The sequence below is a fragment of the Procambarus clarkii genome, chromosome 65, assembly GCF_040958095.1.
Source record: "Procambarus clarkii isolate CNS0578487 chromosome 65, FALCON_Pclarkii_2.0, whole genome shotgun sequence".
In the NCBI taxonomy this organism is placed as follows: domain Eukaryota; kingdom Metazoa; phylum Arthropoda; class Malacostraca; order Decapoda; family Cambaridae; genus Procambarus; species Procambarus clarkii.
Genome location: NC_091214.1, coordinates 29,583,682 through 29,604,626, shown reverse-complemented (window position 1 = coordinate 29,604,626; position 20,945 = coordinate 29,583,682).

Here is a 20,945-nt window from a genome sequence, read left to right as displayed (position 1 = left end):
CTCCACATGCTCTACGAGCCTTTTCCTCACAATCTTCTCCATCACCTTGCATGGTATACAAGTTAGGGAAACTGTCCTGTAGTTCAGTGCCTCTTGCCTGTAACCCTTTTCGTAAATAGGGACTACATTAGCTGTCTTCCAGCTTTCTGGAAGGTCTCCCGTTTCCAGTGACATGATGGATATGGGTTGCACAAGAAACTATCACGCAGAGGATGAGTATGGAGAGCAAAGTAAACAAAGATTCACATTTATTTATTTATTTATTTATTTATTTATATATATACAAGAAGGTACATTGGGTTTGTGAGAATACATTGGATAGTACAGTATTTACATTCTTGTAAAGCCACTAGTACGCACAGCGTTTCGCACATGATGAGAAAGGGTTGCACAATGTTCTATAACTCACAGGATGAGTATGAGGTGCACAATAAACTACAGGTCACAGGATAAGTAGGGGTTGCACAATAATTTACAGGTCACAGGATGGGTATGGGGTGCACAAACAACTGGTAACAGGATGAGTATGGGTTGCACAATAAATTACAGGTCACAGGATGAGTATGGGTTGCACAAACTACTGGTAACAGGATAAGTATGGGTTGCACAATAAATTACAGGTCACAGGATGAGTATGGGTTGCACAAACTACTGGTAACAGGATAAGTATGGGTTGCACAATAATTTACAGGTCACAGGATGGGTATGGGGTGCACAAACAACTGGTAACAGGATGAGTATGGGTTCACGTAATGCGACTGTTCACCTAACAGTAAGTATGTAGTCAGGAGTTAGTCAGCTTGTTGTGGGGTTGCATCCTGGGCGGGGTCAGTAATTCGACCTCAGGAATGACCTTGATAAAAGCCTATCGTGTATGAATATACTGTGGCTTCCTGTCCCCAACACAATGAATTATTATAATTATAATATATTAATGGTTTATAATTAAGTTCTTATAGAGCGATCCTGTGTCATAATTAACATACGTCTATCTTTACCTCAACATTTTATAAGTTAATTTCTGTCTGTATATGATGATGATCATATACAATTAAGGTAGCATTGCAACTTTATAGGAAATTGTTAAATCCAAAATATATCTTGGTTCTTATACTTGAGATATTGTTGCAATAAACGTTTGAAAACAAAGTTTATATCTGTATTTAAAATATAAAACATTTAGCGTTTACCAACGCATCTCTCTGAATTACAAATTTGTTCTGAAGTGTGAAACCTGTATTGCCCGCCTGGCAGGACACTGATTGGAAGTTTTCATGTGTCCGGACACCGGCGATGGTATAGTATTGGCTATATATTTAACCATATCTTGGGTTTCATTTAAGATATATTTTCCTTGAAATGTAGTCACATTATCGTCTAGATCTGTGTTTATGCTGACATATAGACCTTTGATGTTGCTTTGCATATATGCAAATGAATTATACAATTGATTCGCTTATTTGCAGGCCTTCACACTCCCTGAGATAGCCATCACGTAACTGTAAAAAGGCATATATCTTCACTTTCACTTCAGTTATATTTATGCTAAAATATTAACATACAGCATATATTTCTGTCTTTATTATGACATACAAAACTTCGTTTATTACAGTATCTAGATTAAATTAACATTGATCTTTGAAAGGTCATAGTTCCCATCGATAGGGAGAGCGTCGGCCAAGAAACCTTGTTTAAAACATGAATATCTCTCCTCTCTAATAAGATATAATCTCTGTGATGGATTCACAAGAATTATTTGATCTCTGCCTTTCTGATAACATATACAAATATAAGTTTTATTTGTGAATCTCTATTAATTAAGTAATATATCAGAGAGCGTGTTGGGTTCGGTGTTCTATGAACGAAAAGGACATGAGTAGTTTAAGTAGCGAACGCATACAAACGAATAACGATAGTATTTATATAACAAAATTATTGTCCTGTGGAATTTATTTAACTTCCAGACAAAATTTTTAAAAATAAATATTAAATGTTTTGTGGCTATTTATGAAAGACATTATTTCAAATACCTGTTCTACTTGTTAATATCAATAATTAAATTTGCGACAACTTGAGCAAGAAGTGCGACGACTGGATCACTGTGTACAGGAGGCTGATATGGCAGCAAACACTCTCCAGGCGACCATATATCTTGGATAAGTCGCTCCACAATTTTGTCGCTTGGACCGTCGACTTCCTATGGCGTCACCTGCTACATATTTACTTCGAATTTCGTTATGAAATTACATTATTTCAGAGTAAAAATAGGTTTGATCATGTTCTACGTGCAGCACCAACATTACAGTAAGTAAATATAGCATATTTCTTCATTACTTACGTAATGCTAAGAAGATTTGGGTACATTTGGGTAGATTTGGGTAATTCTACGGACCGATACAGGGTATGTACACTGACAACAACGGACACAAATATTTTTACCACTCGGACATATTTCCTATTGTCCATAATTGTTCCATAATTGTCTCTATTTAGAATAGAGACAATTCTATAACCAATGTTCCAGCGATGTATAAATATTTCATTCAAAATGATCTGCTACCAGAAATTTTAGCCAAATATCCCCAGTTTGCTAACTGTAGGTAGTAACTGAGTGATTGTAACCTATCCACCGCTGCCCACTGGATGGGTGGCGGTGTGCAGGACAAACATATAAATTTTGACACTAGCTCTCCACATATATCAGTTGCTTAATTTAGAACTTGTACTTGAGGTCGATCTCGAACCCATTGTTGATGTGACGACTTATATTGAATTTTGTAACTAGTTCATCAAGATTGTAACTTGCTTAACTAAATGAATTTTGGGGTTCAGTCCCTGAGCCCATTATGTGCCTCTGTAACCCTTTCCACTACCGCTCACAAGATGGGTATAGGGTGAATAATAAATTAATTGGTTCTCTTCCATTGGTTCATCCCTTGCTAATGATATTCCATCTTCCAGTACTGACATTAAGGACTATCTTACAGGTAACTATCCACAGTCTCTGTACCTAAAGCCTATTAATTCCACTGACGTCAATGAGATAATCCTTTCCCTTAAAACCAAGTCTGGTGCCCTTGAGGAGATACCAACTTTAATCTACAAAAAAGCCTCCAGATCTTTAGCCCCTGCTATTGCATTGCTCTTCAACAAGTCACTTGAACTCCAAACCTTTCCAGATATTCTAAAAAAAGCGAGAGTAACGCCTGTCCACAAATGTGGTGATCTCACAGATGTTAACAACTACAGACCTATATCAATCCTGCCAAACTTGTCAAAAATTTTTGAAAAACTAATCTATAAGCAGCTTTACTCATATCTAGCCAAACTCAATATACTTAGCCCTTGCCAATATGGCTTCAGGCCCAAAAAAGCACTAACGATGCACTTATTAGTATGCTTAACTCGATTCATACAGCTCTTGATAAAAATGAGTTCCCTGTTGGGTTATTTGTGGACCTTCGTAAAGCTTTCGATACTGTCAACCACCAAAACCTTCTTCTTAAATTACATCATTATGGTGTCAGAGGACACTCCCTACAATACCTCAAATCCTACCTTACTGACAGGCTCCAATGTGTTTCTGTGAATAATACAATTTCTCCCACCCTACCCATCAACATTGGTGTTCCCCAGGGCAGCATACTTGGCCCTCTCCTCTTTCTTATCTACATTAATGACCTTCCAAATGCCTCCCAACACCTCAAACCAATTCTATTTGCTGACGACACAACCTTCATTTACTCCAGTCCTGACCCCCTTGCTCTAAATGCCACAGTAAATACTGAGCTTAATAAAGTCCATCTGTGGCTAACTGCCAACAAACTCACCCTTAACATTGACAAAACTTTCTATATTCTGTTTGGCAATAAATCCTCTAATCAAATAAATCTCAAAATAAACAATACCCAAATTTGTAACAAATTAGATGGCAAATTCCTTGGCATTCTCATTGACCACAAGCTGAATTTCCAGGGACACATTCTAAACATATCAAAAAAAGTTTCAAAAACTGTGGGCATTCTTTCTAAGATCAGATATTATGTACCACGCCCTGCCCTGGTGACTCTCTATTACTCCCTTATCTATCCATATCTCAACTATGGTATTTGTGCTTGGGGCTCTACTACCCAAAATCACTTACGTCCTCTAATTACTCAACACAAAGCTGCTATTAGGACAATATCTAATTCTGGCCCCAGACATCACTCGGTACCCCTACTCAAATCTCTGAATATGTTAGACATTAAGTCACTGCACATTCTCTCATGTGTATTATACATATATAAAACGCTAAACTATAATGCCAATCCTGATCTCAAAAGCTTCATTGAAGGTTGTAACAGAACCCATGAGCACCACACCAGAAATAAATACAGTTTTGATATTCCTAGAGTACGACTTAATCAAACCAGAAATGCTCTACAAATCAAGGGGCCCAGAATGTGGAATGACCTTCCCAACCATGTTAAAGACTGTACCTCTCTCAACCAGTTTAAGTTAAAAACGAAGCTATACCTAATAAATTCCATGTAACTCACCTTACCCCTCTGTTGTCAACCCATGTATGTTTTTTTGTTTTTTTTTTTGTTTTTCAAATCAACGCTGTTTGAATGTAATTTTCTGTAATAATTTGTAATTGTATTTGTGCTGCTTTTTCAACAATGTTCCCCCCTCTTTTACCTCTATTTTTATTTGTACTCAACACATCTTATTCTTTTTACCCATTAGTTTTAAGCTTTAGTCATTAATGTTTTTCCTGCCCGAAACGCTTTGCGTAATAGTGGCTTTAGGCATTGTATGTACTAGCTCTATCTATAAAGCCAACAAACTTTGTAAAATCTCTTTTGTATGTACCTTACCTAAATAAAATTATTATTATTATTATTATTATTAACTAAACTAACTAAACCACTTCAGACACCAGCTTTGGACGTTTCGCCTATGTGTACGTTGTCGGAAAACCCAACACCATTTAATAATATCACATTCAACAGGCAGATAATATTGCTGCTGCGTTGTATATACAAGTTACCCATTGGAAATGTAGCTTGTAGTGGAATTTTCCGTCAATAGAAAACGGGATATCAATTAGGTCGACAAACAGCGTTGTTTAAGAAAACAGATATGGGTTGACAATAGAGGGGTAAGGTAGGTTACAGGTAATTTATTAGGTAGTGCTTCGTTTTTATCTTAAACTGGTTGAGAGAGGTACAGTCTTTAACATGGTTGGGAAGGTCATTCCACATTCTGGGTCCCTTGATTTGTAGAGCATTTCTAGTTTGATTAAGTCGTTCTCTTGGAATATCAAAACTGAATTTATTTCTGGTGTGGTGCTCATGGGCTCTGTTACAACCTTCAATGAAGCTTTTGAGGTCAGGATTGGCATTACAGTTCAGCGTTTTATATATGTATAATAGACATGAAAGAATGTGCAGTGACTTAATATCTAACATATTCAGAGATTTGAGTAGGGGTATCGAGTGATGTCTGGGCCAGAGTTGGATATTGTCCTAATAGCAGCTTTGTGTTGAGTAATTAGAGGACGTAAATGATTTTGGGTAGTAGAACCCCAAGCACAAATACCATAGTTGAGATATGGATAGATGAGGGAGTAATAGAGCGTCACCAGGGCATGGCGGGGTACATAATATCTGATCTTAGAAAGAATGCCAACAGTTTTTGAAACTTTTTTTATATATTGTCCGTAGAAATTCAGCTTGTGGTCAATGCGAATGCCAAGGAATTTGTCATCTATTTTTTTACAAATTTGGGTATTGTTAATTTTGAGATTTATTTGATTAGAGGATTTATTGCCAAACAGAATATAGAAAGTTTTATCAATGTTAAGGGTGAGTTTGTTGGCAGTTAGCCAAAGATGGACTTTATTTAGCTCAGAATTTACTGTGGCATTTAGAGCAAGGGGGTCAGGACTGGAGTAAATGAAGGTTGTGTCGTCAGCAAATAGAATTGGTTTGAGGTGTTGGGAGGCGTGTTAAATATAAGGGGTGCTGTACTATTGGGAATCTAGTGCTATTCAGGGGTAAGGTCAGTCAGAATAAAGATGTATCTATTTGGGGAGATCAGTAAGGCCCGGCCCCCAAGGAAAACTAGAAGTAGTGCTGACTACTTGGCTACACAACAAGGTCAGTCTAGGGAATGATCAAGATCTCCTACACAGGAAGAACGATACTCTTATAATTCATGTACTTATTTATTAACCCCTTAACAGCCCCCCATATACATTCACACCAATAACAATAATAATAATAACTTTACCACACTATCTTACGTTAAAAGCCTTGGTCCACATAAGCAGGATACAAGGTTTTACACTGAACACAAGCTAGGGCAAAGCTCTACTATTGAATTACTTGAAGTTAGAGTCAGCTTAGGGTAGAGGGACCATGTGGTTCCATTGGAACCCCCTTTAGAATACTTAGTAATATAAACTCTAAAAACACCTACTACACACAAAATATACTACTCTACACATAGAACATGAGTATGCCAGAGATTGAATAATGTACTCAGTATATACTTATCTTGAACAAGACACAGAAATAAGGAAACGAAGAGGAAGGAGAGGAGGTTCCTTTCACCACAGCCAGCCACCAGAGAAGACCGCTTCAGCCCAGATCAGCCTCCCGCATTCGTGTGGTGCCGGGAGGAGCCTAATTGATCGTGCAGCTATACACATTAAAACATTTTCCCCTATGCCTCCTATTGTTACTGTACTCGTTCTAAGGATAGTTAATCTTATAACAATGTTACTTAATCCACAACAAGCTCAAGAATCTGAATGCTTTGTGAGCAACAAGAATTGTCTACGTCTGGCAGGGAAGATACGAACAATTACACGTCGACAAGCGTGTCCACTACTACAAGGTAGTTTATTTAGTTCAATTTTGACCTCTGGTTTCCAACTAAAGAACCCAGGGTCGTAACAAGGCGTTTGGAAGGTCATTAATGTAGATGAGAAAGAGGAGAGGGCCAATTATGCTGCCCTGAGGAACACCAATGTTGATGGGTAGGGTGGGAGAAATTGAATTATTCACAGAAACATACTAGAGCCTGTCAGTAAGGTAAGATTTGAGGTATTGCAGGGAGTGTCCTCTGACTCCATAATGATATAATTTAAGAAGAAGGTTTTGGTGGTTGACAGTGTCAAAAGCCTTACGCAGGTCCACAAATAACCCAACAGGGAACTCATTTTTATCAAGAGCTGCATGAATCAAGTTAATCATACTAATAAGTGCATCGTTAGTGCTTTTTTTGGGTCTGAAGCCATATTGACAAGAGCTAAGTATATTGTGTTTGTCTAGATAAGAGTAAAGCTGCTTGTAGATTAGTTTTTCAAATATTTTTGACAAGTTAGGCAGGATTGATATAGGTCTGCAGTTGTTAACATCTATGAGATCACCACATTTGTGGACAGGGGTTACTCTCGCTTTTCTTTTTAGCATATCTGGAAAGGTTTGGAGATCAAGTGACTTGTTGAAGAGCAATGCAATAGCAGGGGCTAAAGATCTGGAGGCTTTTTTGTAAATTAAGGTTGGTATCTCCTCAAGGGCACTAGACTTGGTTTTAAGGGAAAGGATTATCTCATTGACGTCAGTGGAATTAGTAGGCTTTAGGTACAGAGACTGTGGATAATTACCAGTAAGATAATCCTTAATATCAGTACTGGAAGATGGAATATCATTTGCAAGAGATGACCCAATGGAAGAAAAGAACTTATTGAACTCAATAGCAGAATCAGAGGCCGAAAGCTGACCATTATTATTGGACAAGAGTGTTGGTTTGTTATTTAAAATCTTCTTAGATCCCAATATTTGTGAAATTGTGCTCCAGGTTTTTTTAATGTTGCTCTTTATTTGGGTAAATTTATAAGATAGATTTGGTAAGATAGCAATAACGAGTAATTCTTTGAGAATTCTTTGGAGACGGTTCCTAACCTATACTTCTTCTCAAGGTCATGTTTTTTATTAATGGAGTTAAGTATTCCCTTTGTAAGCCAAGGATTGTTAAGCCTTTTGGTTGTGACTTGTTTCGTAAGCATAGGACAGTGGGTGTTATAAAGGTTGAGAGTTTTTTGAAGAAAAGATTGCACTGCTAGGTTGATGTCCCCTATGTTACCTAACTCAGACTCCCAGTTGACATTATCAGCAGCATTTATAAAATTGTCTATAGCAGTTTCATTGTGCAGCCTAAAGCTTAACTCCCTTATCTCTAGAGGTGGTTTGTTAATGTTTGTTAAGAGAAATGTGGGGTAATGGTCTGTAGTACTATCGGTGATTATACCTGAAGTAAGCGGAGAGATATGTTGGTCCAGATGTGATCTAGAGTCGTAGCAGTACTATCAGTGATTCTAGTAGGTCTAGTGATTAAGGGTATGAGGAAGCAGGAATTCATACAGTTGAGGAAGCTAACAGCAGTAGGGTGTTCAGGTTCGCAGAGGTCAATATTGAAGTCCCCTGCGATAATTAGATGGTTTTTGTTCAGTATGTTATCTAGTATAAGATTTCTAAGGTTTGAATTGAATTCGGACACATCAGTGTTAGGAATTCTATTGACTGCACCCACAGACAGGACAGACTCGGCACCCTTGACTCTGAAACTGGCGAAGATATACCCCCCACAGCAGTCTCTAGTTCTAATTATTTTTAGCATGTTAGTTCTTGGTGGCAGTAAAGAGCAGTACCACCACCTCTCTGAATTTGACGACAGTTGTGAATTGCCGAGTACTTAGGCATGTTAAAGAGTTGAGTAGTATTCCCTTTCAACGACGTTTCAGTAAGTATAATAAAAGAGAATTTGTTGTCAATAGTTTCAATCAAGGCACTAACATCATCGAAGTGTTTACCTAGGGATCTAACGTTGAAGTTGATTACAGAGATATTGTGATTACTATTATAAATTCACCAACTATTGTGTTGGGAATTATTCTTAAATACATTAGTCTTTGGACTTTTATATAAAAAAAACATCTCATTTGAATTAACTTAATTATCAGTATCAAAATAAAGTAAATGTGACCCTTCTATCAGTTACTGATATCTGGACAAAGTGCCAAGGCGTTAGTGAGTGGGAGAGGTCAGCCATTGTTGTTAAGACGAGAGGCGCAGGGGAGCAAATTCAGCTCCTATAATTTCTCTTGGACGAAGTGTAATGGAGATCATATTAGTGCTCTACCATCATCAACACGCTGTCAACAAAATCAAGGAAAGTGTCCTACCGAAACCTGTTTATCTAATCATTTTTGGACATTAATGTTAAGTAGATATTGGGCGAACCGGTGAGAACGCAAATGATCGACTCAAAAAAGGTAATTAAGCCTTGGTCCTTATGATTCATTATACAATGTTTTCTCTGATATATCTCATATATTAGGATTCTGGCTTTAGAGCTAGCGCCCTTTGACAGGAACAAGAAGAGGAAGCAAGACTTGATACATCAGTTACTGGGTGATGAAAACTAGCCTCAAACGAGGATAATTTGGTATCTACATCCTAGTTATACCTAATGGACTAAGCCTGCTGTACAATAAGATAAGGAACCTCCTCAATGTATACCAATATATGTAGTTTAATACTGTAGTTTGATTGGCTGCATATATATAAATTTAATATAAACCCCCCCTAATGTGTAAGGATCGATTTGTGAGATTATTGTAGAAATACAGTCCACTTAACATCATACCAATTGCTATCGAAATATATAAATTATCGTAAATATAAATTCTATATAAATTCATATAAATTTAATATAAATCTCACAGGTCGGTTCCCACATTATTTGGTCCTTCGAAACCGGATTATATGGTCCTTCGAACCTAGATTATTTGGTGTTTCGAACCTAGATGGTCTAGAGAGCTAGATTGTCATCAAATTAAATAAACTAGTGTAATAAATAAGTGAATATTACAAAGCCAGTCAAAGACCGGCAGCAGTTGCCTCGAGCGAGCTCACGAACCCCTCAGCCCAGCACAGCCTCATCAGCGGTGTTATGGTCACCCACCGATTTGGTGGCGTGTTATTTCTGTGAAGTGACAGCGCTTATATTGAAGCCAGCTAAATTAGTGGCTGTGTCCTCACAAAGTTATTCACGGACTTCGTGGTGTTAATTTCGCGACAGATTATCCACGAATTTTGTGGAGTTAATTTTGCGAGGTCACTAATAATATTTAATACTTCTTGATAATATTAGAAGTTTCATAGAGGCTATTATAAAAAATTGTGTATATTATTTCTCCAAAATAGAGAATTATTTAATATATATTGCACTAGTGTTCTCAATACAATGTTTACCAATTGCCAACCCACAACAGGGTAGGATATTACCATTGACTAGTGGAACTATTTATTGTTCATCCTAGTCCCATTATTACCATAGTCTAGTAGTACTATATTGAACAACGTAGCACCATTAATGAATGGTGCAGACCTTATTTTGGGCGTAATTTTACCAGCTCGAGTTGAGTTGTGTATATATAATAATTTACTTATGATCATTGCACCTTTGAGTGATTAATTAGTGTCTATACCATCCTAGGGTGATATTGAGGAGCGAGCCTAAAGGTATTTCCAGTGACACTGGTTTATATATATATATATATATATATATATATATATATATATATATATATATATATATATATATATATATAATGTGTATTAATTTTAAGTGCTAACCTCTAGTAGAGGTAGGATTATAGCCTAGTGATAGCAGAATTTTACCCTAGGCTACCGTCAGTACTTGCTCACAATTTATGAGCTAGTACTATCCAATTAACAAGTCACCATGACTAATCCACAGAAAGCAAAGCGTGCTTTAGTAGCAAGTAAACGTCAACTGACAAGAGATCTCGACCAATATGAACAATTGTTATATGAGCCTGTAATTAATTATCGTCGGTTGAAAATTCCACTATTACAGATTCAATCCCAATTGCATATATTGAACGCAAATAGGAAATCTTACCAAAATCAGGTCCACGACGACGACATAGTAGTTGAAGATGTGGAACCATTCCTGTCTGACCTAGCACAATATGAAGAAGAAACTCAAGCCAGGTTGGAGTACTTACACAGGATAATTGAAACAGAACAATTAGCAAGTACATCAAATAAAGTAGATAATGTTATGGATAATCTGGATCTTTTTGAGAATAAATGTCAACCCAGATTAGATTCTTTAATCAACAAGGATAAAGCTTCACCCACTACAGCTTCACCCAATATTATACTACCAGAAATTAAGCAGTTCTCAGACAATTTATCCACAGTCTCTGTGGATTCTGAAACCCCAATACCTGAGGCTACTAAGTTAACATGCCTCCAAACTAAAATTAGAGGTGAAGCTGAACCAGTAGTAGAAAATGTTAATGAAAATAGCGATAGCACTAACTTCCCAGTCCAGCCTCGAAGGAACAATGCTGGCAATGAGAAAACTGTCATACATCTAGTACTACAATTGCTGGACTTACCTCAACCTGATCAGACTGCTGACTCATTACAATCCTTCAGCATGGAGTTTGAGTCACTACTAAGAACATTCAGTCTTCAGGTTGATATAACTACTAGTGAATGAATGACCAAAGTAGTCCTTCAACGAAAATTGTCCAGCGATATATATTAGATGCTAGCTAGCAATACGCACATCAACGTAACACCATCCTGACAGTACAAGACATCACTGAAGGTTTACATTGCATCATAAACAAACGACGAGCAAATGAGGAAGTTAAAGCCTCATGCAAGCCTTCAGAAATAGATAATAAGAGTCAATTAAAGGGTAAAACAACTACCCCAAATAAACATCAGTCAATTACACTGACATCAAGTTGCAGAAAATCTGACAATGCAGCAGAATCCTTCAAGCCTACTGTTACTAGTTCACCCAAACCGGTAACTTCCAAACGTACAGTAGGCTGGAGGACATGTATGTTCTGCAAAAAGAAACATTCAACATACCGTTGTGCTAATTATCCAGAGACACTCGTATTAAGTGACTCCAGGAATTAGGGAGATGTTCAAGGTGTCTCAAGTCACACAACATAGACTACTGTGATACCCAATTCAACACCTGCAACAGGTGTAGAAGAGGTAGGCACCATGCAGCACTGTGCAAACATACGAAATTAACGTATTCAAGACTCAAGGTGGAAGATAGCATTCCCAGCACAGTACAGTACTGCAAGGTGCAACAAACAAAGAGTGTCCAATCGGCAAAGTCTAAAGGTAATACGACTTTGCCTACTGCCCAAATTACCATCCAGAATAAGAGGGCCAAGGTCCATACCCGTGGGTTGTTTGACCAAGGGTCCCAGAGAACATGTCACTAAAAAGTTGGCAGATGAACTACAATTAAAGCCTGTAGCCCAGACGACAATCAACATCTCAGGGTTTCTAACTGATACAGGACCTCAAGTCTACCAGGTGGTACAACCATCACTACATTTAGGCAGGTATGTCTGTCAAGTACAAGCCATTGTGGTTGACAAAATACCAGTAGACCTGCAAGTTCAAGGTCTGAGAGTAACAGCCAAATTCCTGAGAAATAGAGGAATAAAATTGACAGATAATATTAAGTCTGATCACCTCACCGACTTCGGTATCCTTGTAGGTACAGACTACTACCATCGATTCATTGGTAGCCCTACTAAATATCAGGGCATAACCATGCTAAATTCTGCAGGAGGCAAATTACTCTCAGGCCCAGTATTAAGCCTGAGGAGACCTATGACTGCAGATAAACAATACCAGTAGAAATCTAAATTTGTCAGCTGATAATATTTCTCCAGTAGCATTATACTAAGGAGATTACAGCTGACTATACCAACAGAGGTTGATCTTAATATCATCATTTAAAGCTGAAGATGAGTTCATGAGGCTTCAGTGGCAAATCAGTGAACAGTAGCCTAAACAGCTACAAGTCACTGCGACCAATGTCACTGAATCCACTGCAGTCTCAGAACCATACTTGACTTTAAGGATGGGCTATTCAATCCTCTGATCAATTAACTAAATTAAACTCCAATAAATCTGACGACTGATTTTTATACATTTATTATTTATTCAAGATGTATTCCATGGGCCTCAGTGTTTATATATCAGTGACCAGTTACCTGAACAAAGTTCAAGTTATATCTAATGTCACTGATCTCACTGCAGTCCCTGAATCATACTTGACTGTAGTACTTGATCACATTCAGTCTTCTGGGTTAAATAATATGTATTTTGGCTATAATTTTAGCCTTTCAAGAGTTAACAGGGAAATGAAATCGCATTAGACTTCTAACCCCTGCAACTCGAGTATGGGACATCTTTCCTGTACGAACAGACACACAAATGTGTGATTACTAACTTCTAACATCTAAGTAATCTAATAATTCGAAGGAGAAGTATCGGTGTTCGTCTGTTCTAAATAATACTGCGACCCGTGAGCAGCCCCTCCGAGGAATTATGTCGGAAAACCCGACACCATTTAATAATATCACTTTCAACAGGCAGATAATATTGCTGCTGCGTTGTATATACAAGTTACCCATAGAAAATGTAGCTTGTAGTAGAGTTTTCCATCAATAGAAAACAGGATATCATTGCCACATACTATTATAAATTCACCAACTATTGTGTTGGGAATTATTCTTAAATACTGTCTTTGGACTTTTGTATCATAAAAACATCTCATTTGAATTAACTTAATTATCAGTATCAAAATAAAGTAAATGTGACCCTTCTATCAGTTACTGATATCTGGACAAAGTGCCAAGGCGTCAGTGAGTGGGAGAGTGTTACGACCCTGGGTTCCTCAGTAGAAACCAGAGGTCAAAATTGAGCTATTAAACTTTCTTATAGTATAGTTGGACGCATCACGAGCTGCAATTGTTTGTATCTTCCCTGCCAGACGTAAGACTATTCGTGTTTCTCAAAGAGCATTTAAAGACTGAGCTTGGGGTTGATTATTAAATAATAACATAGGCACCAACTATGTTTACTAATACTTTCTAATTATTTGTAAAGTAAACCTGAGTAAACTTGGTATAGGGCTGCGGTACGATTAGTTGAGCAGTCTGCCGGCAGCGAGCCAGCTGGGGGAAAGGAGACAGAGAGACTCCTTCTTCTCTGCGCTGGCGTTGGGTGGACAGGATCCTCCTACCCTTCCTCCTCGTTTCTTATTTCTGTGTCTTATTTCCAGCTAAATATACTGTGTACAATCTTCATTGTCTGGCATACACGTGTTCTACGTGCAGAGTATTATACTTTGTGTGTAGTAGGTGTTCTTAGGGTTTATATTACTAGTTATTCAAAGGGGGGGGGTTCCAGTGGAACCACGTGGTCTCCCTACCCTAAGCTGACTCTAGCTTCAAGTGTTTCCCTAGTAGAACTTTACCCTAGCTTGTGTTCAGTGTAAAATCTTGTATCCTGCTTAAGTGGACCAAGGCTTTTAACGTAAGATAGTGTGGTAAAGTTATTATTGTTTTGTTATTGGTGAGAATGTATATGGGGGGTTGTTAAAGGGGTTAATAAATAAGTAAGTGAAGTAAGGGAGTATCAGTTCTTCCTGTGTAAGAGATCTTAGATCAACCTCTAGACTGACCTTGTGTGTAGCCAAGTATTCAGCACTGCTTATAGATTTATTTGGGGCCGGGCCTTTGAGATCTCCCATACTGATAACTCTTAATACTTACTATTGCCCCTACATCCAGATAATACTAGGCCCCCATAGTACAGACACTCCCATATTTAACAGAGAGGTTAGCCATTGTTGTTAAGACCAGAGGCGCAGGGGAGCAAATTCAGCTCCTATAATTTCTCTCGGACGAAGTGTAATGGAGATCATATTAGTGCTCTACCATTATCAACACGCTGTCAACATAATCAAGGAAAGTGTCCTACCGAAACCCGTTTATCTAATCATTTTTGGCCATTAATGTTAAGTAGATATTGGGCGAACCGGTGAGAACACAAATGATCGACTCAAAAAAGATAATTAAGCCTTGGTCCTTATGATTCATTATACAATGTTTTCTCTGATATAGCTGTCATATATTAGGATTCTGGCTTTAGAGCAAGCGCCCTTTGACAGGAACAAGAATGTTTTTTTCTTTAATCTCTTTTATTACCTAGGTTGCCTAGCCTAGCCATACTCCCTTACTCCATTGTACCCCTAAGCCCCTTGTAAGCTAACTTTTTTTTTTTTTTTTTTTCATTTTGTGTTTGTTTTGTATAGTATTGTGTATATATTTTTCCCTATTTTATAGCTTATTTCTGCCTTGTAATTTGCCTTTCTTTCCTTGTTTTTCCTGCAATCAGCTTTTTTTATGCAGACAAGTATAGACCCAGAACTTAACCTCTTATCCACTATCTATGACAATAATCACTTTAATGATCTAAATTGCAGATATTTTGCAGCACATGATGTAAACAATGTATTAACTCATAATCACAATATCTCTGTAATCAATTTGAACGTTAGATCCCTAGGTAAACACTTCGATGATGTTAGTGCCTTGATTGAAACTATTGGCAACAAATTCTCTTTTATTATACTTACTGAAACATGGTTGAAAGAGGATACTACTCAACTCTTTAACATGCCTAACTACTCAGCAATTCACAACTGTCGTCAACTTCAGAGAGGTGGTGGCACTGCTCTTTACTACCACCAAGAACTAACATGCTTAAAAGAAATTAGAACTAGAGACTGCTATGGGGAGTATATCTTCGCCAGCTTCAGAGTCAAGGGTGCCGAGTCTGTCCTGTCTGTGGGCGCAGTCAATAGAATTCCCAACACTGATGTGTCTGAATTCAACTCAAACCTTAGAAATCTAATACTTGATAACAGACTGAACAAAAACCACCTAATTATCGCAGGGGACTTTAATATTGACCTCTGCGAGCCAGAACACCCTACTGCTGTTAGCTTCCTCAACTGAATGAATTCCTGCTTCCTCATACCCTTAATCACTAGACCTACTAGAATCACTGATAGCACTGCCACGACTCTAGATCACATCTTGACCAACATAACCTCTCTGCTTACTTCAGGTATAATCACCGATAGCACTACAGACCATTACCCCACATTTCTCTTAACTAACATTAGCAAACCACCTCTAGAAACAAGGGAGTTAAGCTTTAGGCTGCACAATGAAACTGCTATAAACAATTTTATAACTGCTGCTGATAATGTCAACTGGGAGTCAGAGTTAGGTAACATAGGGGACATCAACCTAGCAGTGCAATCTTTTCTACAAACAACTCTTAGCCTTTATAACACCCACTGTCCTAGGCTTACAAAACAAGTCACAAGCAAAAGGCTTAACAATCCTTGGCTTACAAAGGGAATACTTAAATCCATTAACAAAAAACACGACCTTGAGAAGAAGTATAGGTTAGGAATTGTCTCCAAAGAATTCTCAAAGAATTACTCATTATTGCTATCTAAGATAATTAGACGAGCCAAAACTAAATACTACGAAGATAAATTTACCCAAATAAAGAGCAACATCAAACAAACTTGGAGCACAATTTCACAAATATTGGGATCAAAGAAATCTTTAAATAACAAACCGACTCTCCTGTCTAATAACGATGGTCAGCTTTCAGCCTCTGATTCTGCTATTGAGTTCAATAGGTTCTTCTCTTCCATTGGTTCATCCCTTGCAAATGATATTCCATCTTCCAGTACTGACATTAAGGACTATTTTACAGGTAACTATCCACAGTCTCTGTACCTAAAGCCTATTAACTCCACTGACGTCAATGAGATAATCCTTTCCCTTAAAACCAAGTCTGGTGCCCTTGAGGAGATACCAACTTTAATTTACAAAAAAGCCTCCAGATCTTTAGCCCCTGCTATTGCTTTGCTCTTCAACAAGTCACTTGAACTCCAAACCTTTCCAGATATTCTAAAAAAAGCGAGAGTAACGCCTGTCCACAAATGTGGTGATCCCACAGATGTTAACAACTACAGACCTATATCATTCCTGCCAAACTTGTCAAAAATTTTTGAAAAACTAATCTAGAAGCAGCTTTACTCATATCTAGCCAAACTCAATATACTTAGCCCTTGCCAATATGGCTTCAGACCCAAAAAAAGCACTAACGATGCACTTATTAGTATGCTTAACTCGATTCATACAGCTCTTGATAAAAAGGAGTTCCCTGTTGGGTTATTTGTGGACCTGCGTAAAGCTTTTGATACTGTCAACCACCAAAACCTTCTTCTTAAATTACATCATTATGGAGTCAGAGGACACTCCCTACAATACCTCGAATCCTACCTTACTGACAGGCTCCAATATGTTTCTGTGAATAATACAATTTCTCCCACCCTACCCATCAACATTGGTGTTCCTCAGGGCAGCATACTTGGCCCTCTCCTCTTTCTCATCTACATTAATGACCTTCCAAATGCCTCCCAACACCTCAAACCAATTCTATTTGCTGACGACACAACCTTCATTTACTCCAGTCCTGACCCTCTTGCTCTAACTGCCACAGTAAATACTGAGCTAAATAAAGTCCATCTTTGGCTAACTGCCAACAAACTCACCCTTAACATTGACAAAACTTTCTATATTCTGTTTGGCAATAAATCCTCTAGTCAAATAAATCTCAAAATAAACAATACCCAAATTTGTAACAAATTAGATGGCAAATTCCTTGGTATTCTCATTGACCACAAGCTGAATTTCCAGGGACACATTCTAAATATATCAAAAAAAGTTTCAAAAACTGTGGGCATTCTTTCTAAGATCAGATATTATGTACCACGCCCTGCCCTGGTGACTCTCTATTACTCCCTTATCTATCCATATCTCAACTATGGTATTTGTGCTTGGGGTTCTACTACCCAAAATCACTTACGTCCTCTAATTACCCAACACAAAGCTGCTATTAGAACAATATCCAACTCTGGCCCCAGACATCACTCGGTACCCCTACTCAAATCTCTGAATATGTTAGACATTAAGTCACTGCACATTCTCTCATGTGTATTATACATATATAAAACGCTAAACCATAATGCCAATCCTGATCTCAAAAGCTTCATAGAAGGTTGTAACAGAACCCATGTGCACCACACCAGAAATAAATACAGTTTTGATATTCCTAGAGTACGACTTAATCAAACTAGAAATGCTCTACAAATCAAGGGACCCAGAATGTACCTCTCTCAACCAGTTTAAGATAAAAACTAAACACTACCTAATAAATTCCCTGTAACCTACCTCACTCCTCTATTGTCAACCCATGTCTGTTATTTTCTTTTTTTTAATCAACACTGTTTGTCAACCTATTGTATTTGTGCTGCTTTTTCAGTCATGTTCCCCCTTTTTTTTATCTTTATTTGTATTTGTTCTCAACACTTTTTATTCTTTATGCTCAATTAGTATTAAGTTCTAGATATTAATGTTTTTCTTGTCCGAAACGCATTGCGTAATAGTGGCTTTAGGCATTGTATGTACTAGCTCTATCTATATATCAATCCATTAATGTAACATCACTTGTATGTATATACCTTACCTGAATAAACATATTTATTTATTTATTTATAAGAAGAGGAAGCAAGACTTGATACATCAGTTACTGGGTGATGAAAACTAGCCTCAAATGAGGATAATTTTTATACCTGGCGGACTATGCCTGCTGTACAATAAGATAAGGAATCTCCTCAATGTATACCAATATATGTAGTTTAATACTGTAGTTTGATTGGCTGCATATATATAAATATAATATAAATCCTCCCTAATGTGTAAGGATCGATTTGTGAGATTATTGAAGAAATACAGCTAGTCCACTTAACATCATACCAATTGCTATCGAAATATATAAATTAACGTAAATATATATTCTATATAAATTCATATAAATTAAATATAAATCTCACAGCTAGATCGGTTCCCACATACGTGTTTAATATTAAAACGACAATATAATGCTATTAATAATTAAAATCTTCTACTTAACAGGCATATAGTTAGTTATTAAATGAAGTTTAGTGATGTGATAAACATAATCCGGGCGGTAATGCATGCACATGACTGTAAAGCTGCCGCCCAGTTGGGTGGGTGTGGAGCAAGACTAGGGGCTAGATTCCCGAAGGTCTTACGAAGGTTTTTCATCTTAGCTATGAATGTTTTCCTTCTTAGCGCCTTCGTGGCAGCTACGTCGGTATTCAGGTAGCTACACTAAGTCGAAAAACCTTCATAAGTTTGATCCGGGATCTAAGTGTGGTTTCGACTACTCGTAGCTTTACGTAAACTGGATATAATTAAATTTTTCTCTACTACATAACACTGGGATCGATTTTAAGATTTTGGAACATAAACAAAAGATTATAAAAATTGAATATCGTGAAAAGGAGTCCTTCGTGTTAGTTATATATGCATTCTCTGCTTGAAACTATGAGTAAATATGTCTTTTATGATATTAGAATTAGTTTTATAATAGCAAGATATTATACCCGTAGTTATTAAGTAAATAAACACTGGTGAACATGAAATATGAGAGATGGTGATGAGCCCTGCCTGATGGGATCATTTACTATCACCAAATGCCCCTGTTCACCTAGTAGTAAGGGTGTACCTTACCTATACATACCCATTTCTACTTTATTTAGTTTGGTTTATTTTTAAATTAAATCTGGGTGAGACATAAAATACAAATATGCTGCACAAATGATGTTGGGTAAAGAGAAGAGTTAAAATATAAAAAACTTTATTCATTGAATACTTAAAACTATAATTATGACTATATGGACTATTAGAAAAGAGAGAGGGAAGTAGGGATCCAAGACCTCTTCCTGTTATACAACTTGGGTGTGGAACAAGTAATTATCAAAAGAAGGCACCATGCCGGGAAGGCTATGTAGCAGTAAGGCAGTGAGTTGAGGCAGCTACTTATTTGAAAAATGCTTATTTTATTTACCTTATAAGCTGAAGCAACTTATTTTATTTGAGGAATACTCAGCTGATTCTTCTACATTTAGCATGGAACAAATTTGTGTTCAAGACCTCTTCCTGTTACACAATTTGGCTGTGTGTAACCAAACTAGAAGTGCTCTACAAATGAAGGGACCCAGAATGTGGAATGACCTCCCGAATCATGTCAAAGGCTGTACCTCTCTCAACCAGTTTAAGAGTAAAACCAAGTACTACCTAATTAACTCCATGTAACTTAACTTACCCCCTAAATGTCAACCCATGTCTTGCTATTTTTTAAACAATGCTGTTCACCAACGTGTACAATTGCTGATTTGTGCTTTTTGTATTTTTTATTCCTTCTTTCAACACAATTTATACCTAATCCCGATTACTATTAAGTTTTAGTCTTAGTGTTTTTCCCCCACACCTTGCCCGAAATGCTATAAGTATTAGTGACTTTAGGTAGTGTATGTACTAGCTCTGTCTATAAATCCAACATTATGTTTGTAAATCAACTGTATGCACTTTTCCTGAATAAAATTTATTTATTATTATTTATTTTTTAATCAGTAAGTATTAAAAGAAGGCACCAAGCTGGGAAGGCTCTGTAGCACCATTGTGTGTAACAATAAACCATTTTTTTTTTATAAAAAAATGCACCTGTATGGTAAAACAAATCCTGTCAACTGTAAAAATATTGATGCAGTTATTTAAATAAAAAATATAATGAAAGAAATATTACGGGTTTATTTTTATCCTATCTTTTTGTAATGTACAGTATATCCAAGGAAGTGAAAAATTGAGACATAATGCACAATTCAATGAATGATTAGCATGGATTAGCAGTTCAAAAGAAATATGACTATTACATATCAACATGAGATCTTAATGATCCATGGTCAACATGATTTAATAAGGATAATACAGTGTTTGTAATAATACAAACTATAATTTAAAATCTTTATTACTGATTTTTTTATTAAGAAGATTAGGTATACACAGC